The following is a 14,250-nucleotide window of genomic DNA, read 5'->3' on the forward strand; positions in this document are numbered from 1 at the left end:
GGGAGGCTTTAAATGCAGAATATCAGGAGAGTTGAGAAAGGCAGGAAGAAGGAGACAGAGACAACCACAAAACCCAGAAATTCCAAGAGGTTTCAGAGCACAGCAAAGCCCCCACTCGTGGTGACTTCACCGCGGGGGCTCCGCGATTGTGCAAACACCAACAGCGGGCTCATCCGTTCGTCTTCCGTGGGCGCGGGTCCGTTGGGGGGGATTTTCCTCTGGGATCAACAGCAGGGGTAGCAGCAGGAGTAGGAGCAGCACGAGGGGTAGTAGTAGCGCGTGGTGCAGCTGCGGGAGGTGCAGCAGCTGCCGTAGGAGCGGCGGCAGCAGCTCAGCGTGCGGCTGATGCAGGGGTTGCAGCTGTAGGTGCGGGTGTAGGTGCGGTAGCAGGGGGAGCAGCACAGGGTGTAGCAGCGCGGGGAGTAGCAGCAGGACATGGTGGGGTGCGGGGGTGGAGGTGAGCCTGGCACAGGGAGGGAGAAAAAGGGGGAGAAAAAGGGTTTGTAAGGGAAGAAGTCGTGGTGTGGGCGAGGTGCGGTTGGGTGGGAATGTTGAGTGAATCCCTCAGGTTTGTGGGGGATTTTCATGTCATAGATTTCCCAGAATCCCAAGATCCCAGCTTCCCAGAATCCCAAGATCCCAGAATTCCAGAACCACAGGATCCCAGAACCCCAGGATTCCAGAATTCCAGAACCCCAGGATCCCAGAACCCCAGGAACCCAGGGTTCCAGAATCCCAGGATCCCAGAACCCCAGGATTCCAGGATTCCAGAACCCCAGGATCCCTGGATCCCAGAATCCCAGGATCCCAAGATCATTGAGTTTGGAAAAGACCTCCAAGTTCGAGTCCAAACCTGCACCAATCCCCAGCCCAGAGCACTGAGTGCCATGTCCAGTCCTTCCCTGGGATGGGGTCTCCAAACCTCCCTTCCAAATCCTGAAAGCCCTTTCCAAGAAAAGAAAATCTTCCTGAAGAATGGATTTGTTTGGTGTCCAGGCTCCCGGGACAGGAGGAGATAAATCCCATCTCAGTGAGGGAGTCCCAGTGTCTGACTCGAATCCCTCCCGGTGTTTTCCAGAGTTCTTGGAAATGCACAACTCAAGGAGTTCATTAAATCTCCAGCCTCCCTGTCTGCTTTTAATCTTGGCACATAAACAATTCCTTCTCCTGGGCAACACCGGCTTTGTTAGTGCCAGTTCTAGCAAGGACACTCTGCTAGACAGAGAAGGTTTAAACCCTGCAGCTCAGAGCTGCCCCAGGGACTCCAGAGGGACACAAAACAATTCCTGGGACTTTTCCATATTCCCCATTGCAACATCCCTCCACAAAGAGCCATTTCCTCCTTGCACAACCAGGCCTGAAAATTCCAGGTGTCACCACTGGAAAAAAAGAAACCCAGAACTTCTAACTCAGCTTCCCATCTTTCCAAAGACCTGGAAATGTCCCCCAGATTAAACTCAGCTTCCCATCTTTCCAAAGACCTGGAAGTGTCCCCCAGATTAAACTCAGCTTCCCATCTTTCCCATTCCATGGGAATGTCCATGCATTGATCCCCCCAGATTGAAAGCATCCAGGAGAAAACACCCATGAGCAAAGGATTTCCACCCCAAATTCAAGGATTCTCCAGGAGAACGGGATCTGGACTTACCAAGTTCAGAGGGAAGAGCAAACCAAGAGGAGCCGTGTGAGGAGCGCCGGGGTTGGGACCATTTTTATATTCCCATTGTGGAGGTCGGAGCAGTTCCTCGAGAACTCCCCTTAGTCACGGGACAAATTTGGGAAGTACATCAGCAACCCAATTGCTATAATTGCTTTCCTCCGCATTTAGGGCAATTTTGGAATTCCTGGGGCTGGGCACTGTGATTACAGCCCGGGAGATTCTTTCATCTCCAGACTTTCCAGGACAGAGGGGTTTCTGGGAAAGCACCCGGAGGACAGCTGGGAATGGGGCTGGAGGCTACACAGAACAGCTCCAGCCCCAATTCCTGGTCAGCTGGGAAGCCATGGATTGGTTCTTCACCTCGTGGCCCCACCAGGGAGGTGGGCACTGCACATTTTGGGGTGACGTAAAACAGCCGGGGAGCGGAGGAGAATTCCCCCGAGCGCTCCGGGATTTCCGTCACAATTAATGACAGGAGTTCCATTGATTCTTTTAGGTTCTTCTCCTTCCTATAATTTGTCCTAGGAGAGGTGCAGGCCGAGGCACGGGATCAATTAAAACAGCATCTGAGAAATGTGGTTAATTGTTATGGTGTGAGGGTTTTGGGGTTTTTTTTTTTGGTTTTTTTTTTTCCCCCCAGATGAATTAATTGGAAAAACTCGCTTGAGTTTTTCGGAGTTCTGTGATATCATTCATGTGTCTGATATTTATAGGGTTTATATGTGGGATCCATGGGCATGAGCTGGCCAGAATCCCTCCCTGTCCTGGGCTGCATCCATGGGCAGGGGGGTCAGGAAGGGGCTTCTCCCCCTCTGCTCTCTCTGGTGGGATCCCACCAGGAATTCTGTGGTGGGTTCTGGTGTTCCCAAAATAGAAGGGACATGGAATTGTTGGAGGGAGCCCAGAGGAGACCAGGAATTTGATAAAGGGACTGGAGCTCCTCCCCGATGGATCCAGGCTGGGAATGTTGGGAATGTTGGGAATGTTGAGGCTGTGGAGACCCCAGAGCCCCTCCAGGATCTCCAGGGAAGCTGGGGAGACTTTTCCTCAGGAATTGCAGGGACAGGACTCAGGGAATGGGGTCAGGGGCACGGAAGGGGAATTTGGGAAGGAATTGTTCCCTGTGAGGGTCCCAGATTATTCCATGGATTTCCATCATGTCCAAGACCAGGCTGGACAGGGCTTGGAGCAACCTGGGACAGTGGGAAGTGTGGAACTTCCAACCCAACCCATTCCATGGTTCCATATCCATAATAACAAGCCAAAGATCTTCTCTTTCACCTTAAAAAAAAAAAAAAAATCCTGGGGTCCTCTTCAGCTTTGGGGAAGAAATCCAGGTCTCCAAAACTCATAGGAGTTAAAATTATCAAATTATTTTCCTGCCTCAGGTGGGTTGGAGAGCACAAAGGGCTGGATGATCCCCTCAAGTGGGATTTTCCTGAGGCAGGAATCTCTCCCCGACCTGCTGTGGTGGCATTTTCCAGCCAGATCTCTGTCCCTCTGCTCCAGGGGACGGCAGGAATTATAAATAAATAGAAATAATTGAAAGAAAGAAAAACCTCCCTTGTCCCCTGAGGGTCCCTTCCCCGCTCTGCTTGTGATACTCAAGGAATTTAAACCAGGAGGGTTGAAATAATCCAAACATTGCCAAAGGAGCTCTAATGACTGTTTTGGGAGGGCCCTGATACCAGAAATTCTGATGAGGCTCAGCACTTCCCCAATGCCTGTCATTATCCTCATTTAATATGCAAATGAGGCTTGGGAATGTCACACAGGGAGGTATTTGCTGAATTTTTAAAAATGCCTCTTGATTTGTGCTGGGGAGGCTGAAAATCAGCATTAATAAGATATGCTGTAAAAATAAATGTATCTTTTGAACTTCTAGAAATTCCCTCGTCCGTTCTGAAATCTGGATTTCATCACTAAAGCTGAGGAGGAGCCAAAAAGGTTTTTAAGACAAAAAAAATTGTGGTTTTTTTTTTTTTTTTGTGCTGACAGGTTGAGCTGAGAATAGATTAATGACCCCTGATGGGGAGGAAACCAATTATTTTAATTGAAGGTGTGACACGAGCAAATAAATTGAATTTTGCTGATGTTTACATTGGTCAGATAATTTCTGAGTGACCAAAGCACCTCCCAAAGGGCCGAGGGACACTGAAGGGCTTGGAATTGCCCTGGGAAATATTCCAAAGTCCCTTCAATGATCCAAATTAATGCAAAATTTGGGTGTCCAGAACCCTGAAAATGCAAAATTCCTGCAGAATCAGGAATTGGCTTCTGTGCCTAAAAACATGGGGAAGACTTCGATCATTAGGTGGAAATCTAATTTATAGAACTTCTTATTAATTAGAGAAAGATGGAGTGAAATTCCCAGGGAATAATAAATGGAGGCTTTTAATGAAGGGCATTCATGGGATGGGTTCAAACCTGCTCATCCCCAGGAAACTTCAGTCCTTTTTCTTTATTTTTTATTATTCTATACAAAATTTAAGTCTGAACATTTTGAAAAAAACCACATTCTGAAAATACAAATCAATCCAAATTGCTTTCAGACTCTGCAACAGGAAAGTTTATTTTCTACTCCACCAACCCTTAAACTAATTTTTAATTTCTAAACCAAATTCATGCCTAAACCAGAGCAAGATTAAATAAGAAATGAATCCCTTCAGCTGCTGAATTTCCATGTCCTGACCAGAGGAGGGAAACGTTGGTTTCATTTTTAGTCTGTTCTATCAGATCAGAAAACAAGAAAGAAAAAAGGAGAAATAAGAAAAACCTGCAACAGTTTATTCCAATAAATATTTTGTCTTTCCTGATCAATGAGTAAAGTGTAAATTCATGAGCTTTGTAAGAGTGTATAAAAAGCATTCATGCTAGAATAAAAATGGTTTGAGGCCTTCTGAAAATGGAGTGTTGCTTTTTTGTATTTTGTATTTTATCTCCATCTCAGCTACAGGAATTGGGGAATTTGGGGATTTGGGGGTTTGGGGATTTGGGGGTTTGGAGAGGGAATTCTTCCTCCCACCTGCACTCTGGGGTTGTGAGGTGAAAATTCCTGCTGGAATTTTCCAAACCTGGATCTTCCTGTGGGGCAGAACTTGGGATGGAAATGTCCTGATTCATTTTTCCTAAATCTTCACATTTTTCAGCTGGTGCTTTGGAGTCAGGAATGTTCTTGGTGGAAGAGGGGCAGAGCTGGGACATGGCAAATGTGAATTTTGGAGCAGAAATCGAGGTGTGCCCTCAGCCCCCTCAAATTCTGCTAAAAAGGACAGATCTGAGAAACTGGTGCCTCTTTTTGATTTTGTTTCAATGTGTGCAAAATAAATAATTAGCAAAGTCAAATATAATATTAAAAAGAACATTAAAACACAACAGAAGGCAGCGGTGTGATGCAAGATCTTTTAATGAGAGTAAGAAGTTACAGCTTGTAGTAGCACAGGAGGTTCACATTATCATACACTGAGGAGTAGCTACTCCCCAGAGCAGAGGTTTGGTGAGTAAAGCTGGTGTAGGAGAGGAGCAGAGCTGTCAGCACAGCCAGACGAGGCTCCCGCTCCTCGGGACACACAAAAACCTCATCCCAAAAGAGAAGGAACAGCAAAAAAAAGCTAATTAATCAGAGTAACATCATGGAAGAGATCCCAAAGCCGCAGGGAACCACAGCTGAGACTGAGCAACATCCACCCAGGGGTAAAATCCACCCAGGAGCAAAATCAATCCACCCAGGAGCCAAATCAATCCAGCCCAGAGGGTTCAGGGCGGGTGTTGGGTTTGCCCTGCCTGGGCTGGGCTCAGCACTGGTAGCAGGGGTAGCAGCTGCCGTAGGAGTATCTCTGGAAGTAGCGGGAGGAGTAGGGGGAGCAGTAGCGGGGGCTGAAGCTGGGGCAGCACTGGCGGTAGCCACAGAGCCTCCCGTAGTAGCCCTGGGAGCCGCAGGGGCTGCCGCAGTCGTAGCTGCGGGAGCTGCAGACGGTGCCGTAGCTGCAGGGGGAGTAGCAGGGATCCTCACACTGCCGCTGGTAGCAGAAAGTCGTCTTGGGGCTGGAGAGGAAGCCAGGCTGGAAGGGAGGAGAAGAGGAATGGGAGAGTTGGGAAATGGTTTGGGTTGGAAGGGAATTCAAGCTCATCCTGATCTACCCCTGAAAGGGCAATGACAGGGATCTAAAACCCAAACTCTAAACTTAAACTTAACCCTAACCCAAACCCTAACCTTAACCCTAACCTTAACCCTAACCTTAACCCTAACCTTAACCCTAACCCTAACCCTAACCCAAAACCCGAACCTTAACCCTAACTATAATCCTAACCCTAACCCAAACCCTAACCCAAACCCTAAACTTAACCCTAACCCTAACCCTAACCCAAACCCTAACCTTAACCCTAACCTTAACCCTAACCTTAACCCTAACCCTTACCTTAACCTTAACCCTAACCATAACCGAAACCCTAACCCTAACCCTAACCTTAACCTTAACCCTAACCATAACCGAAACCCTAACCCTAACCTTAACCTTAACCTTAACCCTAACCCTAACCCTAACTCTGACCCCAACCTTCCTCCAGCCCAGGGGGCTCCAAGCTGCCCTTGGACTCTCCCAGGGATGTGGATTCCTTGGAATATCCCGAATTTAGGGCCTCCCCGCCCTCCTGTGTGGAGCAGTTTGCAAGGAGAGCTCAGAGATGGATCCTGCAGGAATTTGCCTCTTTTGGAAGACCCCGTGAGAAGATGGAAAACAGGGAGAGGAGAGAAGGATGAGACCAACGGAACCTCCTCATCCAAGGCCATCCCTCTGCGGGAAGAACCTTGCCCTTATGTCCCACCTGAACCTCCCTGGCACAGCCAATTAGCAATAAATCCTGAAATAACCCATAATATCCTCAAATAACGTGTTTCCCATAGGGGATGCCTAGATACACCACATTTCTATATTTACTAAATGTAGAAATTAATAATTAATTATATAGATATAAACCCATAGTGTAAAGTGGGGTATTTACCCATTTATATATAATATATATATATATATATATATATATATATAAAATTTCATGGCCATGCAGTTGGGGATATTTGTTAAAAATTGGGTATTAACCCATATATATTTATACATATATATATATTTATTTATTTATAGTTATATATTTATATTGATATATCTGTGTGTGTATATATATATATAATCTGAAAACATTCAGAATGTATGTATGAATGCAATTCTAAATATATTTAAAACATATTTTATGTATTTATACATATAAAATATGTATAAATATATATATTTATATATATAAAACGATATATATAATAATATTTGTATAACATAAATATATATATTTTAAAAATACATATATCTATATATCTCTTAAAAATATGGATTAATACCCTTTTTTTAACAAACACCCCAAACTGCACGGCCACGAAATCAGTTCTAAACCACAATTTTAAAGTTTAACTCCCACCTCTACCTCGCTGTGGCAAAACCCAGCAGCAACCAGGCAGCCAAGCCCCTTAAGCCCGACTTACCAAGGTGAGCAGGAGCCGAGGCTGAAGGCGCGAGTGCAGAGCCGAGGACTTGGCTCCCTTTTATACATTTATCTCCCCCAGCCTGGGGTGCTTGAAACTCCTTCTCATCACAGCCCAAACTCGTCACCCCGCAGCTGATGGGGTTGTTTTCCTCGCTTTGGGATCCTTACTCAGCTCCCAGGGCTGCCACAGGGATGAGTTCGTGCTGCTCTTTCCTTTCATGTCCAGGCTCAATTACAAACGGGGAGTGAGGGTGGCGAAATCTGAGTTACAGCAGGAAAAGGAAGGAAGGATATTGAGAGCAGAATTAATGGATGCTCGCAATCCCAATTTGGGATGAATGGACAAATGGTAATATGTGAAACCTGCAATGACCCTGGATTCATCTAGGGAGAAGGAATTTCAATTGTTTTTCAAAATGGAAATGCCTGGAAATAATTTATTGTTTGGGTCTATTTCAAAATCGCGTTTTTAGGCCAGAATATTTCTATTATTTATATTTATATTTATATGTAACTTATATTTATACTTATATGTAATTTATATTTATATTTATATCCATATTTATTTTATATTTATATTCAATTTATATTTATATTCAATTTATATTTATATTTTATTTTATTTTATTTCTATTTTAAAATTATTATTAAGTCATTCGACCCAGCTTCAACAAACTCCAAGGTTGTAGAAAGAAATGGGAATCCTTTTTCATGTAAGACTGGAAATACATTTGAATGAAGCCAGACATCAATGACTTAAATGAACTTTAGAGCAGGTAGAAATCCCCAAGGAATCTAAATTATTTCAAGCAGCAAGAACCACGTTTGAAATCTCCAGGTTTATTTTAGGGTATTTGAAATCTCCAGGCGTGTTTTATGAAATCCACTCAGGAACTGAATTTCCTGCAGAGCCAGCCCAAGCAAGGCGAATTTTGCTGGTTCCAAAAAGATCTGCTTGGTGTTTGTTTTCCCTTCGATCACAAAATGTTTCACTCGGGGGTTCCTGACAAGGAGAAAGATAAAAAAACCCGGGGAAAAGATAAAAAACTCCAGGTATTTGCCTTTATAACGACCTCAGTTTTCCCAAGAAACCCCCCAAATTCTAAATATGCTTTAATGTAAATTATTCTTCATATTGTTGAGGTGTTTAATTCGCCCTAATGAAGGTGAATAATGCTGGGGTGACCTTCAGCTCCAAACCCTGTTTTGCTGTTTACTCCCATCCTGAGGGAGGATAATGACAGGCAGCACGTCAGGAGTTCTGGGCCTTTCTCTAAATTTGAAATATCAAAGCCTTCATTAAGACTTATTAAATATTTTTGGGCACAAAGAGATTTATTATTTCAATATTAACAGCACCTCACTATGCCCAGCTCTTATGTAACACCCGCTGCAAAAACGAGCATTGGGGTGTCCTGTTTCCTGCCTTTATTAAAGTTCTAATTTATACCTTCAGAACTGGGTCTCAGGGAGATTTTTTTCCCCCTTTAAAAATACATCCTGGCCATGCCAATTCCATGCTTGCAGGGCAATTTTCGGGCTGAAGCAATATTTTCTGGCTGAATCAATATTTTCTGGCTGAATCAATAACATCCCCCGGCGCGGCGGCTCCAAATCACAGGAAATGTTGGGAGGGATGCTCCACGCGTCATTAGGAGTGATGAAATCCATCAAAAACACAGGTTGTGCCTTCCATGATTATTCCAGAGGGGGGGAAAAAAAGCACAACCAAGCACATTCAGTCTCCCCAAGCTGCCACGTTGGGAATTCCACCGGACTTTGCTGATCCCGAGGAGTCGCCGCTGTCCCCAAAAGCGCAAATTCAGCGCGATGATGGTGGCCAGCCTTAATTGCTCTGAGTGGCTTTGGGATGACAGGGACGTGGCAGGTGGAGCCTCCCAGTGACGGTGCCGGACCCTGGGGAGCACCAGGATATCGATGAGGGGAGGAAAAGGGGCTGGGAATTCATTGGGGCTGAGCCCGAGGCGTGCGGGGTGTGCGGGGCGGGACCGGGAGCTCCATAAAAACCTCGCATCCCTGCCGAGGAACCATTCCCTGCTCCTGCCTTCTCCTCCTTGCACCGAGGGTAAGTGGGAACAGATCTGGGCAATTCAGAGGATGATGAAGGGATGGATTTGGGGCTGTTCCCCCTCCTTTTTTTCCCCTGCTGCAGCCAAGAGTTGAGGCAGTGATTAGGAGTTATCCCTGCGCAAAACAATCTTTCCTCTCTGGATTTTGAGTGTCTGAGTGTTCGAAACGGCCTCAGTCCCACATGGATCCCCTTTTCCCTTCATGCCTTTGTCCCAGCTCAGCCCTGAGGATTTTCCAGCCCTGCTTTGGCTCGGGGTCACAGTTCACAACCCCATTTTCCAGCGGGGCTGTGTGGGAAAGCTCAGGATGGAGGATTAGGGGGAAGAACTGGCCCTAAATTCAGGATGGAGCGAAGGATGAGGACACTGGGCTGTGTTTTGCTGCCTCTCCCTTCCATGCAGCGCTTACTCGGGGTTTACTCGCTGTTGGAACTCACCTCATGGGTTTATTGCCTCCCTCCAGCCCCAGGAAGACCCTTGGGTTCATCCTTCTCTCCTCTCCCTGTTTTCCATCCTCTCACGGGGTCTCCCAAAAGCAGCAAATTCCTGCAGGATCCATCTCTGAGCTCTCCTTTCAAACTGCTCCACATGGGAGCCATGGGAGGGCGGGGAGGCCCTAAATTCGGGATATTCCAAGGATTCCACATCCCTGGGAGAGTCCAAGGGCAGCTTGGAGCCCCCTGGGCTGGAGGAAGGTTGGGGTCAGAGTTAGGGTTAGGGTTAGGGTTAGAGTTAGGGTTAGGGTTAGGCTCAGGGTTAAGGTTAAGGTTAAGGTTGGGGTTAGGGTTAGGGTTAAAGTTAGGGTTAGGGTTAGGGTTAGGGTTATGGTTAGGGTTAAGGTTAGGGTTAAGGTTAGGGTTTGAGTTAGGGTAAAGGTTAGGGTTAAGTTTAGGGTTAAAGTTAGGGTTAGGGTTAGGGTTAGGGTTAGGGTTAGGGTTAGGGTTAGGGTTTGGGTTAGGGTTGGTGTTGAGGTTAGGGTTTGTGTTAGGGGTAGGGTTAGGGTTAAAGTTAGGGATAAGGTTAAGGTTAAGCTTAAGGTTAAGGGTAGCGTTAACGTTAACATTAAGGTTAACGTTAAGTTTAAGGTTAGGATTAAGGTTAAGGTTAATTTTATGGTTAGGTTTTGGGTTTGAGTCCCCTGTCACTGCCCTTTCAGGGGTAGAACAGGATGAGCTTGAATTCCCTTCCAACCCAAACCATTTCCCAACTCTCCCATTCCTTCTCTCCTCCCTTCCAGCCTGGCCTCCTCTCCAGCCCCAAGATGACTTTCTGCTACCAGCGGCAGTGTGAGGATCCCTGCTACTCCCCCTGCAGCTACGGCACCGTCTGCAGCTCCCGCAGCTACGACTGCGGCAGCCCCTGCGGCTACCAGGGCTACTACGGGAGGCTCTGTGGCTACCGCCAGTGCTGCCCCAGCTTCAGCCCCCGCTACTGCTCCCCCTACTCCTCCCGCTACTTCCAGAGATACTCCTACGGCAGCTGCTACCCCTGCTACCAGTGCTGAGCCCAGCGCAGGCAGGGCAAACCCAACACCCGCCCTGAACCCTCCGGGCTGGATTGCTTGGGCTCCTGGCTGCATTGATTTTGCTCCTGGGTGAATTGGGCTCCTGGGTGGATTTTACCCCTGGGTGGAATTTGCTCAGTCTCAGCTGTGGTTCCCTGCAGGTTTGGGATCTCTTCCATGATGTTACTCTGATTAATTAGCTTTTTTTTTTTGCTGTTCCTTCTCTTTTGGGATGAGGTTTTTGTGTGTCCCGAGGAGCGGGAGCCTCGTCTGGCTGTGCTGACAGCTCTGCTCCTCTCCTACACCAGCTTTACTCACCAAATCTCTGCTCTGGGGAGTAGCTACTCCTCAGTGTATGATAATGTGAACCTCCTGTGCTACTACAAGCTGTAACTTCTTACTCTCATTAAAAGATCTTGCATCACACCGCTGCCTTCTGTCGTGTTTTGATGTTCTTTTTAATTTTTAAATTTTAATTTTTAAATTTTAATTTTTAAATTTTATATATATAGTTCTTCGATGCTCCTCCAAAATCCCCTCCCCCCTTTTTTTCTCTGCTGTGTCTCTCAGCCCTCCCTGGGTTTGGTGGTGTAAAGGAAATATTTTTTAATATTTGTTACAAATTGCCCATTTGTGTTGCTCATTTTTTAAGATTTGTTACAAATTGCTCTTTCCCAGCTGCTTTTGGAAACCCGGAGCTCGCCTGTTTTAGGGATGAATTTCTGGCTTAATTGCCTTTGAAATGGTGCCAAAAACCCCCAAAATCATCCAATCAGCTTCGTTTTATCAGACTGGAAACAAGTGGGAAGGTCTGAAAATGAAAAATCAACAGCTAAAGTTGTACCAATGAGATTGGGAGATTTCCTGCACCTACAAATTCCTAAATTCTTTCTGCTCTCTATTTTATTTTAGATTGTGATTTTGAGCTTTACTCTCATTAAAAATGTTGCAGCATCATGAAGTGGCCCTGGTTTGCTTTTTCTGACGTTCTGCTCTTTCTGGACACAGATTTTTGTCCCCATCTCGGAGTTTTAGGGGTCACATCACACCCTGGGGCCTTCCTAAAACCCCTTCTAAACTCAGCTGGACCCACACATTTTGCAAACCAACAGCGATGCAAAATCACTCAGAGAATTAATTCCAAATCCTGAATTTCCTAGGAAATATTTGGAAATATTCCTTTAAATACGCTTTGGGTGTGCAGGCACTGGACACAACAGCAGCTGTAAATCACTGAGGCACAGACCAGCTGCTAATTAATTAAATTTTGGGGGATAACACCTGAAATGGGGAGGAAACCCCTCATCCTGCCGTGCTTTTGTGCTGGCCCTACCTGGGACTTCCCCATCTTTCCAGATGGAGAGACTCAACCTGTTATACAGCAGAAAAATTCAATTTTCAGAGTGGAAAATTTCACTTTCCAGAGCACAAAATGTCACTTTCCCTTCACTCCAGGCTCTGTTGGAATGACACTGGAAGTGTGAAGTTCCCAGGCTGCTCCACCACGTCCTGGGGAGGAGGAGCAAATCAAATTATTCATCACCGAGATGTCTCAGAGTCTGGGCACAAAAGAGATTGGAAAGTTCAATTAAACCCTCGAACCCTCATTGTGAGTGTAATTGCTGCCCTTTGAACAGGCAGAGGCAATCCTGGCATCCCAGAATCCCAGAATTTGGGTGGGAAGGGACCTCTGGAGACCCTCCCTATCAAAGGAGCAGAGCTGGGTTGGGCTCAGCACAAAACATGGGAGCAAAACCCATGGAAAACCTTTCCCAGTAAAACTGGGGGTTGTGTTTCCAGCAAATTTCAGGCTGAAAAATAATAAAAAAAAAATATTCTGAAGGCTTCTGATGAATTTTGAGGAATTTATACATTCCTAAGCCCAGCTCAAGCTGTATCCTGGTCTCTCAATTCAGCTGCAACTGGTCATAACTTCAATCTTTTCTCCAATTATCTCTAATTGATAAAGTCTGGGGAGTTACAGACGAATTCCCAAATAAAAACTGGAAAGCTTTCTGTGTCTCAGGGTGCACAAGCGAGACCAGGAGAGAATAAAATAAATTCTGCTGTCTCAGCTCTGATTTAGCTGCTTTAACAGCTTTCTTTAAAGAAAGAATTAAAATTCATGGAATTTTGACATTTATTTTGCTCACTCCAAGAAGTCTAAGGATAAAACTAGCAATAAATCCAGATTTGGAGGATGAGGAGACAAAGCAGTTTATTCTCGTGGCTGTTGGTGCAGAGCCACACTTGAATGGAAAATTTGAAAGGGATAAAATAAATTCTGACTAAACAAACATTGAACTGCCTCAACTCATACCTTTGAAGTGACTCTTTTTCAATAATGAAGCAGCTGAGAAGAGAATTATGCTTTGAATAGATTAATGACAGCTTATAAATACGTAAAACAGCGTCTAAGAGCTGCTTTGAACTGCCAAAATTATCACCGTGGAGAAAAGTGAAGACATTGGAACTTTTTATTGAAGGACCACAAAGGAATAAATTAATTAATTGATACTTTTCCCTTCAAGCCTTGGATTAGGGATAATGACTCAATTCCATCCTTTTTGTGCTGCAAGAGGAAAATGTGAGAGCTGCTGAGGCTCTCACAAACTCTGCTCATTATTGGATGAAAAATGTTGGGCCTTGAGCTTCATCTGGGGAAGAATTTCTTCCTGGGAAGGGTGGTCAGGATGGGAAGGGGCTGCCCAGGGAGGTCTGGGGTCCCCAAGGGATGGGATGCCAGGAAAAAGGGGAATGGGTTCAGACTGATGGAGAGGAGGTTTAGGTGGGACATTGGGAAGGAATTCCTCCCTGTGAGGGTGGAGAGGGCCTGGGATGGATTTCCCAGAGAAGCTGGGGCTGCCCCTTCCCTGCCAGTGTCCAAGACCAGGTTGGACGGGGCTTGGAGCAGCCTGGGACAGTGGAAGGTGTCCCTGCCCACGGCATGGGGTGGAACAGGATGAGTTTCAAGGTCCCTTCCAACCCAAACCACCCTGCGATTCCACGATGGGACATTCCACACCATCGCTCAGTTGGAGACTCATTTAGGGCCAGGATGAAGTGAAATAAACAGGGCAGGAGATTCTCCTCCTTTTAATGCCTTTAATAAAAAGTGATCAGCTCGAAGATGGGGGTTTTAGCAGATTCGTGGACTTCTGGTGGACTTCTGGCGCCGCTCCCAGCAGTGACTCAGAAGAGGAGGATTTGCAGCTCTGTCCCCAAGGTGGCAGAACCAGGAGCCCTGTCCTCGCAAGGCAGTGGGGTATACCCAGGGTGTCTCCATTTGGGTTATCAATCCAGCGGGTCCTGGGTCTGACTGACATCGTTTGTAGTTAGGGCGAGGAGTGACCGAGGTTTTCAAGTGTCTCTTCCAGCTTCGGACCTCGGCCCTGCTGTCCAGACACCACTCTGACCTTTTAATTCTGTTTCTGCTCGTCTCTTTTGGGGTATTTTCCAGGATTTGG

At 46.1% G+C, this 14,250-nt stretch overlaps 2 long non-coding RNA genes across 2 annotated transcripts; both read right to left on the reverse strand.

Annotated features, from left to right (window-relative positions):
• Positions 1-16: 16 nt before the first annotated feature.
• On the reverse strand, positions 17-2,243 carry LOC108963501 (uncharacterized). Its single transcript, XR_001992189.3, has 2 exons — positions 1,649-2,243; positions 17-463 (listed from the first exon to the last, which is right to left on the reverse strand). It is a non-coding gene; the product is annotated as an uncharacterized LOC108963501 (long non-coding RNA).
• A 3,476-nt stretch (positions 2,244-5,719) lies between these two features.
• LOC127060690 (uncharacterized) lies at positions 5,720-6,692 on the reverse strand. Its single transcript, XR_007779976.1, has 3 exons — positions 6,127-6,692; positions 5,910-6,078; positions 5,720-5,849 (listed from the first exon to the last, which is right to left on the reverse strand). It is a non-coding gene; the product is annotated as an uncharacterized LOC127060690 (long non-coding RNA).
• Positions 6,693-14,250: the final 7,558 nt, after the last annotated feature.

Source organism: Serinus canaria, chromosome 25 (assembly GCF_022539315.1).
Source record: "Serinus canaria isolate serCan28SL12 chromosome 25, serCan2020, whole genome shotgun sequence".
Taxonomy (NCBI): Eukaryota; Metazoa; Chordata; class Aves; order Passeriformes; family Fringillidae; genus Serinus; species Serinus canaria.